The 15322-nt window shown below is 38.7% G+C and overlaps 1 protein-coding gene across 2 annotated transcripts in view; it reads left to right on the top strand.

Moving 5' to 3' along the window:
* The window catches only part of LOC145267797 (death-associated protein kinase 1-like), a 653913-nt gene that overhangs the window by 448444 nt on the left and 190147 nt on the right, over positions 1-15322 (top strand). The gene's annotated exons all lie outside the window — the stretch shown is intronic.

The raw sequence follows: 15322 nt of genomic DNA, 5'->3' as shown, positions 1-15322 counted from the left end.
ACAAAGCAGCAACTTTATGGCAACCTACCTGCCATATCTACTACTATCAGGAAGTGATGTTTGATTTGCTGGCCACTGCCATAGGAGTAAGTAAGAGCTGTTGAGGCCGATTATGATCCTGAAGATCTGAGGCAGCTGATGGAGGATAGGGAAATCTGGAGAGAAAGAGTCACATTGGTCCTTGCAAGAAGCTTGAATAGATAGATAGTCTCTTTCATCCAAACTTTTATCTCTTTTATCTGACTGCTGCATCAACAAATCCAATGCACAAAACATGACAATCGTTTCAAACAAGTATTTAAACACAGTTGAGGCTTGACACCTCGTTTTCAACAATCTTTGGCATGTTCGGCTGAGATTTCTGTGCAGTTTTGAATTTTATCATAGATCACACGTCAGTCAAGTTCTTTGAAAAATTTTGACATGAATGATTGTAAACTTCTCTTGAGTTTTCACAATGCATCTGCCTTTGATAATAAAAGATAATGATGAATCAAAAAACGTATCAATGACGTTCTAAAGTTTCAATCAGTGGATTTCATGTAAAAAAAACAATTTTCCAAAACCAACGATAGATGAGGAATTCTCACTACTTTTCCGACACCCTTCATATTTTGGTATGTTCTCCCTCCACTTTTTTAAAAGTTGCTGTTTTTATGGGCTGCAAATAAGTTTGCAACAGGCCACATGCGGCCTGCAGGCTGCATGTTTGAAATGCCTGATTGAGAAAACACTAGTAGGGAGACCTGGCATTGCCCGGTATTGAATGAGGATTAACAAATGTTTTGCCGTCCTATATTTTGTTGTCATCGAAATCGGTAAAATCACTCAGTTTTCAATCCTCCCTGCAGTGACTTAGTCCACAATACATTGTAGTCTACATTGCACCGTAGAGAACCCATTGTTGATTTTATAAAATTATTTTTTATAATTTGTATTACAATTTAAAATGCAAATATCGTATATCATGGTTCAGTTGTGCTCTGAACAGAAACATTCATTTTGAATGCACCTCTGTCATATCAAAGAACTTATTAATTTCATATGCCTGGCTTTTCTACTTGTGCAGTGATAATGGCTTGAATTCATGTCTAAAATGCAAAAATCAAGTATCCTGGTTAAATTTTGCTTTAAACAGAAACATTCAGTTTGAACGTGCCCCTGTCATATAAAAGAGCCAACTGTTGATTTTATATGCTTGTACAATAATAAAACTTCTCATATGCATTTGTGATGTTAGGCTGTATAAGGTGTTAACTTTAGTCAAAAGACCTGTTCCTTCTTTCAGCGGATTTTTTAGATTATCAATACTAAACCTATCTAAGAACACTGTTAGGCACATAAAGTACATTTGTGTGAAATTTTTATAAAATCGGCACAGCCGTTTAGGAGTTCATAGGAAACAAACTCCCACACAAAGTTCCTTTTAGATAATAGTAGAATAGAGAATTAGGGTAGGCTAGGTTATAGACGAAAATGAAATGTGTGTGTGTGTGTGTGTGTGTGTGTGTGTGTGTGTGTGTGTGTGTGTGTGTGTGTGTGTGTGTGTGTATATAAATGACAATATCAAGTAACATTTTTTCCTCCTTATAATGTATGTGTCCGTCTGACTGCTTCATATTTATTAGCAGTTAATCAACATAGAAGAATCAGGAACATTATTTGATAATCAAATATAGAAGTCTCGAATCAGACGAGCTGGTATATTTCCAAAATTATTTTCACCTTCTATAGTAATTGAAATTCTACTAGACTACAATAAAATTGCAAACTGTATTTTTTTATTAGTTTTTATGAAAATCGAGGAAAACATCACCATGGCTTCTTTTAGCTATGCCAGCAGGTCAAAGCCTGTGTAATCAAACTAGCAATTACCATTCACAAAAGAATAGTCAAGTTCAATTTACTCTAGATTTTGCTTTATTTTTTTTTATATATTTTTAAAAACTTTTTTTTTCGTCTTTTTTTCTTTTTTTACCTTTCTTTTTTCCTTTCTCTTTTTTCCTTTCTCTTTTTTCCTTTCTCTTTTTTCCTTTCTCTTTTTTTCCTTTCTCTTTTTTCCTTTCTCTTTTTTTCCTTTCTCTTTTTTCCTTTCTCTTTTTACCTTTTTTTCCTTTCTCTTTTTTCCTTTCTCTTTTTTTCCTTCTCTTTTTTTCCTTCTCTTTTTTTCCTTTCTCTTTGTTTACCTTTCTTTGTTTACCTTTCTTTGTTTACCTTTCTCTTTGTTTACCTTTCTCTTTTTTTCACCTTTCTCTTTGTTTACCTTTCTCTTTGTTTACCTCTCTCTTTTTTTTACCTCTCTCTTTTTTTTACCTCTCTCTTTTTTTTACCTCTCTCTTTTTTTTACCTCTCTCTTTTTTTTACCTCTCTCTTTTTTTTACCTCTCTCTTTTTTTTACCTCTCTCTTTTTTTTACCTCTCTCTTTTTTTTACCTCTCTCTTTTTTTTCACCTTTCTCTTTTTTCACCTCTCTCTTTTTTTTCACCTTTCTCTTTTTTCACCTTTCTCTTTTTTTCACCTTTCTCTTTTTTTTTTACCTTTCTCTTTTTTTTTTACCTTTCTCTTTTTTTTTACCTTTCTCTTTTTTTTCACCTTTCTCTTTTTTTTACCTTTTATTTTTTTACCTTTCTCTCCTTTCTCCTCTTTTCACCTTGTTTTTTTTTTTACTTTTTTCTCCCTTTTTTTATTTTCCTTTTTTCTCTTCATTTTCAATTTTTCGTTTACAACTTTAAAATTTTTTGTTTCTAAATTTAAGCTCATTTTTTTTTTTCCATTTTTCCCGTCTTTTTTCTTCTAGTTTTCTTCCTTTTCTTTTTGAGTTAAACTGTACACTTTTTTAGTCTACTTTTTTCTTTCTCTCCCCTTTAGACATATTTCTTTTTCTTCACTGCAATAATAATGAACATTGAAAGTAAAGTTGACCCTGCTTATTGACACTGTCTGACCGCAACATTTTATGTAATGTCTTGCAAATTCAGTCTTTAATTTTTGTGCTTTAGCAAGTGTGTAAAATAAATCCATAAAACTGATGTTTTCACTTGTTTTCGATCTTGCATATTCTATGACCAAACGAAAATGCTTTCAAGAACCTTTACCATTTGTACGAAGAGTTTATGAATAAATATCAGAACAACCTCCAGGAGGCAACACTTCCCTTTAACATATCAACAGTATTATATTAAAGAGATGAGAGCAATACTTTTTGAAAACTCACAACTGGAATGTTTAATTTTTATTTATTTTTTGGCAATCCAGCAGTATAATTAGCAGCTGAGAAATAAATAAAAAAATAAACAATCAATAATTTATTTTGACTAAAAATATTCACATTTAATTTTCTACCGATCTGTATAGTCTAGCCTTCTGGAAGTTTTATTTTAAAGTTTTGATTTCAGTTAGCCAAACACTGTCTAGAATGGAGGTTTATTTTTTTTAAGTAGTCGTTAATTACATGTTTAAAAGATAATAAAAATATAGACTTGCCCTAAACTAATTCAAAGCCCCCCCCCCCCCCCCCGTATCGAATTTCGGATCAATCGTACTGTAAGCCTTTTTTAAAATCTGAAATTAGCAACCATCTCCAAAAAGAAGAAAAAAAAAATGACAAATGTTTTTGATTGAATCATGTTTGGTTAAGTGAAAATAACAAATTTTAAGAAAAAAAAAACAAAAAAACTTAGTTTCACAACTTGAAAACCATACAAGTCGGTAGAAAATTAAATTTTGTTGCGCTAGTAAAAATTATTTGTTGTATATTTTCTTTTTCAATTTGAAGTCTGCTAACTATGCTGAATGATTTCCCTCCCTTCTTTTTTTTTCTTTTTAAGCATAGAGCATTCATCCGAAAATACTAATCACCCTATTTAAAATTGACCTTTTGTCAAACTTGTCTGTGATTAAAGCATAGCAAAAGAAGTTCTGCGCAAGGGCTGCTCATATTGTATCAGCTTGTCAATGTCTGTCACATAATAGACTATCCAGTATTATAATTCTATATTCCTGTTGGTTCTGAGTAGTGATTTAGATTCTTAATTTAATCTTTCACTTAATCTACAAAAGACCTGCACGCTTGTGGAACTCTGTTCCGTTTTCCTGCTTTCTGACTCCAAAATGGTTGCCTTCAAGTCCAATGTGAACAAGTTCTTGATGAGCCATCCCCTTAAGTAATCCAATTTACCAATTTTCCACTACAAACGGTTATTATATTTTCCCATTGACTACAGTACACTCATTAACCCTTATCCTCGAGTGGCCTCCGGGCCTTGATAAGTGGTGACTCTTTTGTAAAAAAAAAAAAAAAAGGCAACATTCAAGAGAATTGGTAAACATTTCAATGTGAGTTTCTGAATTTTTGAGATGAGGATTGATTATTCGTATTTGAATTCTTCAGACTATTGTTTTCATCTTGAGCGCTATTTTCACATGGCGTAATGGATAAAGTAGTTGGTAAAATTTGGTCTTCAATCCGCAGAGTGGGCAGCACTCAAAATAAAATTGCGTATTACTTAGAACTTCTACCCTGTCATGGCTGACAGAACGAGAACATGTTAACCCCATGGATTACATAAAAGGTTCTGTTTGAAATTCGGTGTAGATTCAAAAGTTCAGCGCTATACACCAGATCAGAGGTTACATTGACAAAGATATTGCGAAAATAACACTCCAGATGAGAACAGTAATCTGAAGAATCCAAATAATATGAATTTTAATGTGAGGTTTGTTACTTTGTATATGACTAGCAGGACTAATCGACCTGACCCGGGTCATAAACACGTAAATAGAATCTTTTAAAATCAATTTTAAGTCCCAAATTCAATCTAAAAAAAAAAAAAAAAAAAAAAAAAGGATGTACATAGCCTTCATGGAACAAAAATGTTATACTCCAAAAAGCACATAAATTGATCAAGTAGATTTTTTTAATATAAAAAAAAAAAAATCATTGTTTTACGATGTTTAGTGATTTTAATAGTAAATCCTAACCATTACAAAACTGATTTTAATCTTGGTAGTTTGAATTGAGTTGTCTACCTTTATTAAATATGACAGATCAAGACGCAATGATCTTGCTTCCTTGTAAAATTTAATTTTCTTAGTTAAAAAAAAAATACTTGATCAATTTATGATAATTTCCAAATGACACTTTCGTTCAGAACGGATATGTACATCATAAAGATTTTTCTTTTTCTGTTTTTTAATTAGGCTGAACACTGGAATGGCGCTATTATCTCCCCTTGAAAAAGCAACACTTGTTCAGCTGAGAAATCAGTCTTTCAGAATACTGTATTGAGAAGTCATTAATTTGGTACTGAGAAATTAATTTTGTAAACCTTATTTAATAAATTCTATGGTAAAGACCTGATGCAATGTCCACACAGATGGCGTTTAACTGATTACGTGACATTTCGGTCCTGCTGTAAAACCTATGAAATGCTGACAAGTTATCTGATCGTGTCTTCATTTGTTTCCATTAGAGACGGCTATAAATTCACTCTCTATTGAAAAGCGAAGGAAGAAACTTGGTGTGGCTGATTGAAAAGAACCAAGTTGGCTTCTTCGTCGTGAACTTTGTGGCTTCCTTTATAAAAAGTCATGAATGCGCTTCGTACATTGGAGCAGCAGGTTTTGTAAATGTGCAGTTTGTGCATGTCTAACAGTTAATGCATGAGTCGCATAACTATCGTAAACACACAATCTTTACTTTCTCTTTCTCTGTTTTATTCTCTACTAGCAGTTCCGCCCAGCTTTGCTCGGGCCCTATGTACTGTTCATACCTTTACGTGGTTATGTATATATTAGAAAGTGTGAATACGTATGGCAATGCCTTTCTATATAATAGTCTTCCTTAACTACCATAGAGCAAAGTTGGTAGAGGCCGCAGACGTCAATTTTTTTTAAACTTTGACCCCAATTTTGACACCTTAGCATTTATTGTTTTGGACTCAAATAGAATTATAAAGTTAGATCCATGTTCAAGTAATCTATATCTAAAATTTCAAGTGTTTAGACCCAAAATTGACGGTGGAGTTTGGTAGAGTTCTCAAAGGTCAAATCGTTGAACTTTGACCCCTTAACAGCAAAATTTCTGACTGAAAACCGATTAAAAAGATTTTCCCACATCTCAATACTCCTTATGCCAAATTTCGAGTCTGTAGACCGAAAATTGACAGTTATTTGGTAGGAAAATGTACACACACACAGACACTTTCACTTTTATATATAGATATCTATTTCTTCCAGTCTTATCCTCTTTTCTATGTCTTTCTATTTTCTCCCACTTCCCTCTGTTGCTCTCCATCCCCCTCCTGGTTTCTTTCCATTTTCTCCTTCTCTCACCTCTGTTGCTTTTTTTTTTTTTTTACATATGCATCATCACTTATCAAGGCTCAGAGGCCACTCGAGGATAAGGGTTAAAGAGTGTGTACAGTAGTAAAATTGGACAATATAGTAATGGTTAGTAATGGAAATTCGGTAAATTTCTTTACTTAAGTGGAACGGCTCATCAAGAACTTGTTTACGTTGGACTTGAAGACAACCATATTGTAGTCAGCTGGAAAGCAGGAAAACGGAAGACAGTTCCACAGGCGTGCAGTTCTAAGAAAGAATCTTTGTTTATAGAATCTACGTTTAGGTTTAGGCACAGATAAAGAGTGGGGAGAATTATTGATAGTGTTTTCAGCTAGATGAGTGTTTCTTGTGAAAGTTTGGCGAAGGGGGAACATAGATTGAAGCTGAGTCGAGCACTTTCCATGAAAATAATGATAAAGCAGAGACAAACTTACAACATCTCTTCTGTAAGAAAGAGGTTGCAGGGAAGAGAAAAGGACATCCCCCACGCAGCTACAAAGTCTATTTTGAACTCTATCAAGGCAGGATAAGTTCTTTCTAGCAGCTCCTGCCCAAATGTGGCAACAGTACTCCATCCTTGGACGTACCTGGCTCTTATACAGATAGAGAATTGCATCAGCATTGAGATATTTACTAGATCGATAGAAGGATCCCACCATTTTTCCTGTGGCCTTGGCAACGGATTTGATGTATGTGTTCCATTTCAGATCGGTAAAGGTCAAGCCCAGAAGCTTGTCAAAACATGAGGCCTCCCCAAGACGAGAGGTATTCATTTCAATTGATGCCAGATGGGAATCAGTGTTGATGATGTAAAGATAAAAGCTTGGTTTTAGATGCATTAAAAGAAACCAGCCACCTCTTCCCCCATTGTATCACATGCTCAAGATCGCTCGGTCCATTTTCTCCTCCTTCCCCCTCTGTTGCTCTGTCCATTTTTTCCTCCGTCCCCCTCTGTTGCTCTATCCATTTTCTCCTCCGTCCCCCTCTGTTGCTCTGTCCATTTTCTCCTCCGTCCCCCTCTGTTGCTCTGTCCATTTTCTTCTCCGTCCCCCTCTGTTACTCTGTCCATTTTTTTCCTCCGTCCCCCTCTGTTGCTCTGTCCATTTTCTTCTCCGTCCCCCTCTGTTGCTCTGTCCATTTTTTTCCTCCGTCCCCCTCTGTTGCTCTGTCCATTTTCTTCTCCGTCCCCCTCTGTTGCTCTGTCCATTTTCTCCTCCGTCCCCCTCTGTTGCTCTGTCCATTTTCTCCTCCGTCCCCCTCTGTTGCTCTGTCCATTTTCTTCTCCGTCCCCCTCTGTTACTCTGTCCATTTTTTTCCTCCGTCCCCCTCTGTTGCTCTGTCCATTTTCTTCTCCGTCCCCCTCTGTTGCTCTGTCCATTTTTTTCCTCCGTCCCCCTCTGTTGCTCTGTCCATTTTCTTCTCCGTCCCCCTCTGTTGCTCTGTCCATTTTCTCTTTCTTCCCCCTCTGTTGCTCTGTCCATTTTCTCTTTCTTCCCCATCTGTTGCTCTATCCATTTTCTCCTTCTTCCCCCTCTATTGCTCTATCCATTTTCTCCTTCTTCCCACTTCTGTTGCTCTATCCATTTTCTCCTTCTTCCCCCTCTGTTGCTCTATCCATTTTCTCCTTCTTCCCCCTCTGTTGCTCTATCCATTTTCTCCTTCTTCCCCCTCTGTTGCTCTATCCATTTTCTCCTTCTTCCGCCTCTGTTGCTCTATCCATTTTCTCCTTCTTCCCCCTCTGTTGCTCTATCCATTTTCTCCTTCTTCCCCCTCTGTTGCTCTATCCATTTTCTCCTTCTTCCCCCTCTGTTGCTCTATCCATTTTCTCCTTCTTCACCCTCTGTTGCTCTATCCATTTTCTCCTTCTTCACCCTCTGTTGCCCTATCCATTTTCTCCTTCTTCACCCTCTGTTGCTCTATCCATTTTCTCCTTCTTCACCCTCTGTTGCTCTATCCATTTTCTCCTTCTTCACCCTCTGTTGCTCTATCCATTTTCTCCTTCTTCACCCTCTGTTGCTCTATCCATTTTCTCCTTCTTCACCCTCTGTTGCTCTATCCATTTTCTCCTTCTTCACCCTCTGTTGCTCTATCCATTTTCTCCTTCTTCACCCTCTGTTGCTCTATCCATTTTCTCCTTCTTCCTCTGTTCATCTGTCCATTTTATTCTTCCCTCTTTCTTTTTCAATTTTCTGTTTCTCTATCCATCCCTTTCTCTTTTCCTATTACAAAAGAATAAGGTCAATGGTTTGTATTGTAGAATTGACAAAAGTTGTAGATAGTTAAAAAAAATCTTCCCTTAAAAGCTTACCTTTTCTGCCAGACTCCTGCTCATGTCACATTGCACTTTAATGACCCCAACAATTGTTCATACCTTGCGAAAACTGATCATTTAACAGAGGCATCCAATTTGGTGCATTGATCTGTTTAAAAAATACGTATTTTAAACTATTGAACTTTCAATATGCCATTTTGAGGTTCTTACAATTACATAAACAATATGGCCGTTTGATTTTGATTTTAATCAAATTTTGTTAATATTTCATCATTTGATAAACTCTAACAATCACGTCAATAATTTCATTACACACATTTGATCTGTTGATTTAATAACTAGGTGTAATGTAAAAGAAATGTTGCAAAGTGTAGGTTAGTTAAGGAGAAATCCTTCCAGATTGAGGTATGTTTTATTTTTGACAACAATACAGATTTTTTTTTTTTTTTAAACCTCGCCTTGTGTCTAACTCTGTCCTCGAGAAGAGGGACATAAGTAGATGTCCACATTTACAATACAAATGCCTGATCTGCACTCTTTTGTGGCTGCAAGATGTGGTCAATGGTGAAACACCAAAACGACATAATCTTTACTGTAGTGCATCAGATGGAGGAAATTGCCGGCAAGGCTACCGTGAGAAATTGCTTTGCACAATGGTATCTTAAATGATATGTCCATGTTGCCTGCTATAAGTCATCCGAAACTGACAAAGTGTGACCCTCTCATTGATGTCGATGACATAAGGCCATGCAATAGTCTGTTTGAGACATGGAGGGAATAAATTAATGACGAGCCGCTCTTAATGCATTGAACAAGCAAAATTACTACAGGCAAGAGAATTTGGAAGTCATTCGTGAAATGTTTCATCTTAGTATTGGAAATAAAGAAATGAAAAATTTATTACTGCCCATCTGAAGCCGAAATTATGCTACCACCTTTTAATTTTCATATTATACCATCTTTCAATGCTCAATTCACTGTATGCGGTCAGTATAGTATCTATTCTTTAAATTTTCATTGCAGCTCTGAATTTTTTATGAGAGTTGATTGTTTGTATTACTTGTTTTGATTGGACTATTGCTCTCATCTTGAGGGTTGAGATAATCCCATCATCTTGTCAACCAATTTTTTTTTTTTTTTTTTTTTTGCACACATGAAACCATGGCGAAAAAAACAAAAACAACTCCAAGAATACAAAACCAACTATGGATCTGGTAACTTTTCTCCTTTCTTTTCCAAGATGGCGACCAACATGCCTAAGGAAGGTCGAAGGCTACATTGACCGAAACGTTGCAGTTAAATTTTCATCTTGAAATGAAAACCTGTTTTTGAAAATCTTATTCATAACATTAACAACCTTTGCTCTTTATAATTTAATTATAAATTTAAGTTAATAAAATATAATAAAATTTAATAAAATATAATTTAATTATAAATACCTTGTTTGTAAACTGCTTTAGGTTTTGATATGAAACATGATATTAATTCATGTTCAATCTTCTCATGATGTTAACACAAGGTCATCCAAATGGTTTTTTAATCCTCGAAATAAATGATAATAATCTGAGCGAGTTAGATCAGGAGAATATGCAGCAAATGGAGAAGATTTCCTCAGGGATGTTTGATCAGTAGGACTGTGTGAGGATGAGCATTATCATGATGGAAGATGACTCCTTTTCTGGTGACTAAAGAAGGTCGTTTTCAAGTCAACATGGATGAAAATATTGCAGAAAAATATGAATAATGCTTTAATGATATGAAAACAAAGTTATAAATTAATAATGGTGATATGTTTAAGTAATTACAATATGCATAAAATAAATTATAATTGTTTAAAATGTTCATCCTACAAGCCGAAAAAAACAAACTTTTGCACCAACCTGATAATAGTAACCCGTGCAACTCATAGAAATTTAACAGTTGCATCTAATGCTGTTGTGCTTATGGAAATCTATTCAAAATCCTTGCATAACTTTGCGACATTTCTATTCTATTAATGTCTGACTTAAACATACTTATCTATTCCCTCTGGTTTATGTAATTTCAGAATATTTATCATTATGAGAATCTCTCAATAAATTCAGGTTCGTTTAGATTTTCAGGTTGTCTGAACGACTTTGTGTAACTTTTGAATTCTGTAAATAACACAAAAATTTCACCTGCCACAATTTGAATTTGATTCCGATCCATCAAAGTAAAGTCTTTTGTTGGGCCCATCACCTTTTTGAATTGAAAGCCATGTTTAATTTCAGAAGAGATTTTGATAGATAGCTAATCCGTACAAGTCCTGGAGATGAAAAAGGGTTTTAGGTGGATAGCTGATCTGTATAAGTGTTGGACTTTAAAATTTTACAGGCAAAGAGCAAAGATCTTTCTTGTGTGGACATGAAAATTTGCGTGCGGTAATTCTAAAATATCCAATATTTTTCTGATTGGTTACTAGTAGAACGTGGATTCATTTGATTGGTCAATTCCTATCGCCAGTGTCTATAAGAACCTTTCAAATTTCTTTAATCATACCCTCATTTAATAAATAAAAAATATTGAAATATTTCCAAAACTCTTGTAGGAGTTGGTGATATTTTATCATTCTATTAGGATTTAATGTGAATGCAGACTCAACAATATTATTGCATCATCTTTGGGCAGAACAAATACTACACGTTGATTTTAGCCTGAAAGCCAAGAAAATATTGTTTTTTATTTTGTACTTAAGGAGCACCGTTTATCAAGTTATGGAGTTGCAGTATATTAGCATCGCCCGTTGAAACTTGTCCAGATTGATGGACCCACCCGCTGAGGTGTTATCCATCAGCATTCATTTTACAGTTTTGACTGCAATTTCTGCTCTGCAGTTGGCGTGAGGGTTGGCAACAGATGTAAGGCGATGGTCGACTCCCCGTGATCAGATGAAATCCTGAGTCTTCCCAGCAGTGAACTGGGGTCCCCCGTCGGATGTCAGCTCCTCAGGCACTCCAAAACTCACGGACTTCTCTGAGGCGCTTGATGAGGCCATCTGCACCGTCTCTGCTAGAAATACCATTGGCCAGTTGGAGTACCGGTCGACCACCACAACATAATTATGGTTGTTGTATGTGAAGTAGTCGCTGGCGATTTTGTGGAACGGGTACTCTGGAGGTGCAGCATTAAAAGATGGTTGCATAGCATTGGACTTTGCAATCCGATTGCAATGGGTGCAATTGTCCCTGACACGTTGGATGTCGATGCTGATATTGGGCCAGTAAACCAAGTCAGCTGCGCAGGCACACATAGAACTGACTCCCTGGTGGGCTGTATGCAGGGCCTTCAATATCTCTTTGTGTAATATTGCCGGCACAATGATACGGTTGCCAGCAAGGATCACACCATCAACGGTGCAAAGGCTGCTGGAGATGCGGTGGTATGGCCGGAGTGCGGTCCTTAGCTGTCGGCAGTCCAAAGGAAATCTGTCATGAATCAGTCTGCGCAATTCCTGTAGGTCTGCGTCCGAAGATATAGCTTCCCGCACCATGTCCCAGGAAACCACATTAGTGACTGCATAGTGTTAGACATGGATGCGTGTATCCCATCATCCTCTCCAATATCTGCGGTGTCTTCTGGGCTAGAAGCATCATCTGCATGGCTGGTGGTGGCTGTTGGGTACCAGGAGGCAGTGTCGGGTCCCAGGTTCTTCTTTCCAGAGATGTGGATGACTTCAAAGTTGTAGGAGAGAGTCTTTTCCTTTAGATTCAACAGATGACGATTGTCTATCTCCATCAAGGAGTGGTCATTGAGTATCCCAACCAGTGGCTTGTGGTTGGTAGCCACAGTCAAGTCACGGCATCCGAGGATGTAATACCGTGTTTGGTGCAAGGCGTAGGCAACAGCAAGGGTTTCTCCTTCAATGGGTGCATACCTGGATTCTGCCACGTGGGTGAAGCGGCTACCCACCAAGCAGAACTTCCAGCCCTCCTTGCAAAACACAGGTGTCCTGGTGGCAGAGTTGCAGTACTTCTGCATCATGAAGTACCTGATGCCAGTGACCGACCAGTTGGTTAACAGACAGGTTGGGTGGGATGGCTGGAACAACCTCACTTCTTCCTTTATTTCCTCTATAACTTTGAGCTTAGACTCAGCGAATATCTCATTTAATTCCTCTATCCACTGAAATTTGGGGGATGGTTTCAGGAGATGCCAGAATGGCTGCATGCGCTTGGCCATGGAGAATGCATATGCCCCTTGATTGACCAATCCAAACCAAGCCCTTGCGCCAGTGATATCCTTCGGGGTAGGGAAATTCCGAATAGATTCCAAGAACTTGTCAGATGGGTGACATTAGTGGGTGTGATCTGGAAGCCCGCAAAGTCAAGTCTCTTTGATGAACTGGGACTTCTTGGGGTTGAGAGTAATCCCATTTCTGGCACAGAGATCCAACTACTCGCACACCTGGAAGAATGATGCCATGCACGTGTCATCCACGCACTTAACCTTGTTTTTAAAGTTGGCGATAATAGCATCAAATCGCTGGTTGTAGGCGTTGCCATTAGCGAGGAAGCCCTGTGGTGCCACCTTGTAATGATAACGACCCTATAGGGTTATGAAGGTCGTAATGTGGCGATTTTCCTCTTGGATGAGAACAGAATGGTAACCATTCCAAGTGTCCGTGATGGTCTTCCGCGTGTGCTGGGGGACACAATCTGCCAAATGGAAGAGACTCTCCACATGGTGAATCTGCCTCACGGACTGTCGATTTTGTGGCTGCAAATCCACTGTTCTTCTAGGGGAGCCATCAGCTTTTGCAGTCGCCACCATGCGGGAACACTAGGTGGTTGACGTGTTGGGGCTGACCTTCTCTAGGACACCGATAGTGACATCTCTCTCAAGGTCGTTATAGACCTTATCCTGCCAGTGTAGGGGAACCAATGCAGGCTTGTGAATGGCAACCGGCTTTGTGCTGAGGTTGATATGGAGCTCCAGCGGTTCACACTTCATCATGGGAAGTGGCTGTATTAAACGTTGTTGATGAATAGAAGTCAAGCAGCCATTGCTTCAGAATTGGCACATTTTCATCGGTGGGCGCAATACCTGTTGGAAGCTTTGTTGGTGTAGGTGGTGGTAAATCAGTGCGTTTTGGGCACGAACACTGCTTATATTCATCTTCCACTGTAGTCAGGGAGTCTTGAGGCCAACTTACTGGCACAGTTGGGAAACTGGCAGGTATGGCCAATTTGACGGGGAATACGTTAGTCTTGGCGATGCCCATCGCAAGTGCTGATCTGATGGATATGATGGAACTTTGACAACTAGAATCCGCCACCATAGGTATTTTGATTGATGTGGGGTTGGAGGATTTGAGTGGGCGGCCAACCTTCTTGTGGTCATCTGGCAATGAGATGAGCTTCACCGTCATCATTGGGTAGGGCTTGGAAGGTCTAGCAACCCATTTGCCTTCGTAAACATGATGTTTGATTGGCTTGCAGCTGCTAGTTAAAGGTTGATGAGTCTGGACAGTACAAAGTTGGTCAAATAGAGTGCCAGCTTCATCATCTCCCATGTGCAAGGCGTCATTACTGTACTTGGGCTTAACTTTACAGCGGGGGTTCTGAGAGCACCACCTGGAAGATCTGTCTCAGTGACCCCATAACCCGCAGTTCAAGCACTTACTGCAGTTGGTCACAAATGGCCTTTTACAGAGCACTTGCTGCATGTTACAGACCAAGCACTGCAGGACTTGGCTCTGGAATTCCGGTCATTCGACTTACCGCGCTGTAGTTCTCCGCAAGCCCAGCACTTAATCTGCTTGTTGCTGTGAGATGGTTGTGACTGGTGGGGTTTGTCATTGCCATGGCTCATGGTGGCAGTAGTTTCCCCAACAGCCGCCCTGGTGGATTTACCCTGTTCCTTCTGGGCTATATAGGCAACAGTTTCCTCCAGGGTTTGATCTGTTTTGGGATCACCCAACAGATCAGAAAGAATCTCTGGATCAGCAATACCACGAATAAGATTTTCCCTAATAATCTCACTGCTAGAATCATAAGTGTGGCCACAGCCCGGTTCCTTACACTTTGCTGTGTACTGGCATAAGGCGGACTGACCCCTGAGAGCAGCAAGGAAGGTCCTGATAGGGGTACCAGGGACCTGTGTCATCCTACTGAGTTTGATGCAGTGGACCAGAGTGCTCTCTTCCCTGACTGCCAGGTGCCTTATAGCAGCAAGGAGGTCTGCCTCGGTCATTGATGACACATCTTCCTGCAAGTCTCTCAAGAGGTCATTCATGAGGTCCTTATCACAGCAGTGAAAGACGGCCGTGGCACACATAGCATCAGTGATAGCCATGCCGGTCTTATACATAGACCATTGTCACTTGAAGGATGACCATTGATCGGGAGTGCTCCCGGCACCAATAGATGGGGACTGAAGCTTAAGCCTGGGAGCTGCTGGTTGTTGAGGGTTGGCTATTGGGGCTGGATGGGCAGTTTGAGCATGAAGATTCATGGAGGTAATGAGCACGTTACTGAGGGATTCAGGGAGTTTCTGGGATTTCCAGCCACATCCAGTAACTGGGCAGGTGACTTTAATTTTGTAGCTCATTATTTATCCAGGTGGAATGAGTTGCTTTCAAAAGCGGCGAGATCCTAACGATGTGTAGTCGTAGAACGGCATAGATGAGTAGCACACCTTTCCTTAGTCGATGAGGTATGGGCAAAGAGATTTTTCTTTCATTAAC

Source organism: Euprymna scolopes, chromosome 4, assembly GCF_053919585.1.
Source record: "Euprymna scolopes isolate OS-2025 chromosome 4, ASM5391958v1, whole genome shotgun sequence".
Classification (NCBI taxonomy): domain Eukaryota; kingdom Metazoa; phylum Mollusca; class Cephalopoda; order Sepiida; family Sepiolidae; genus Euprymna; species Euprymna scolopes.
This window is presented reverse-complemented; position numbering and strand designations above follow the sequence as displayed.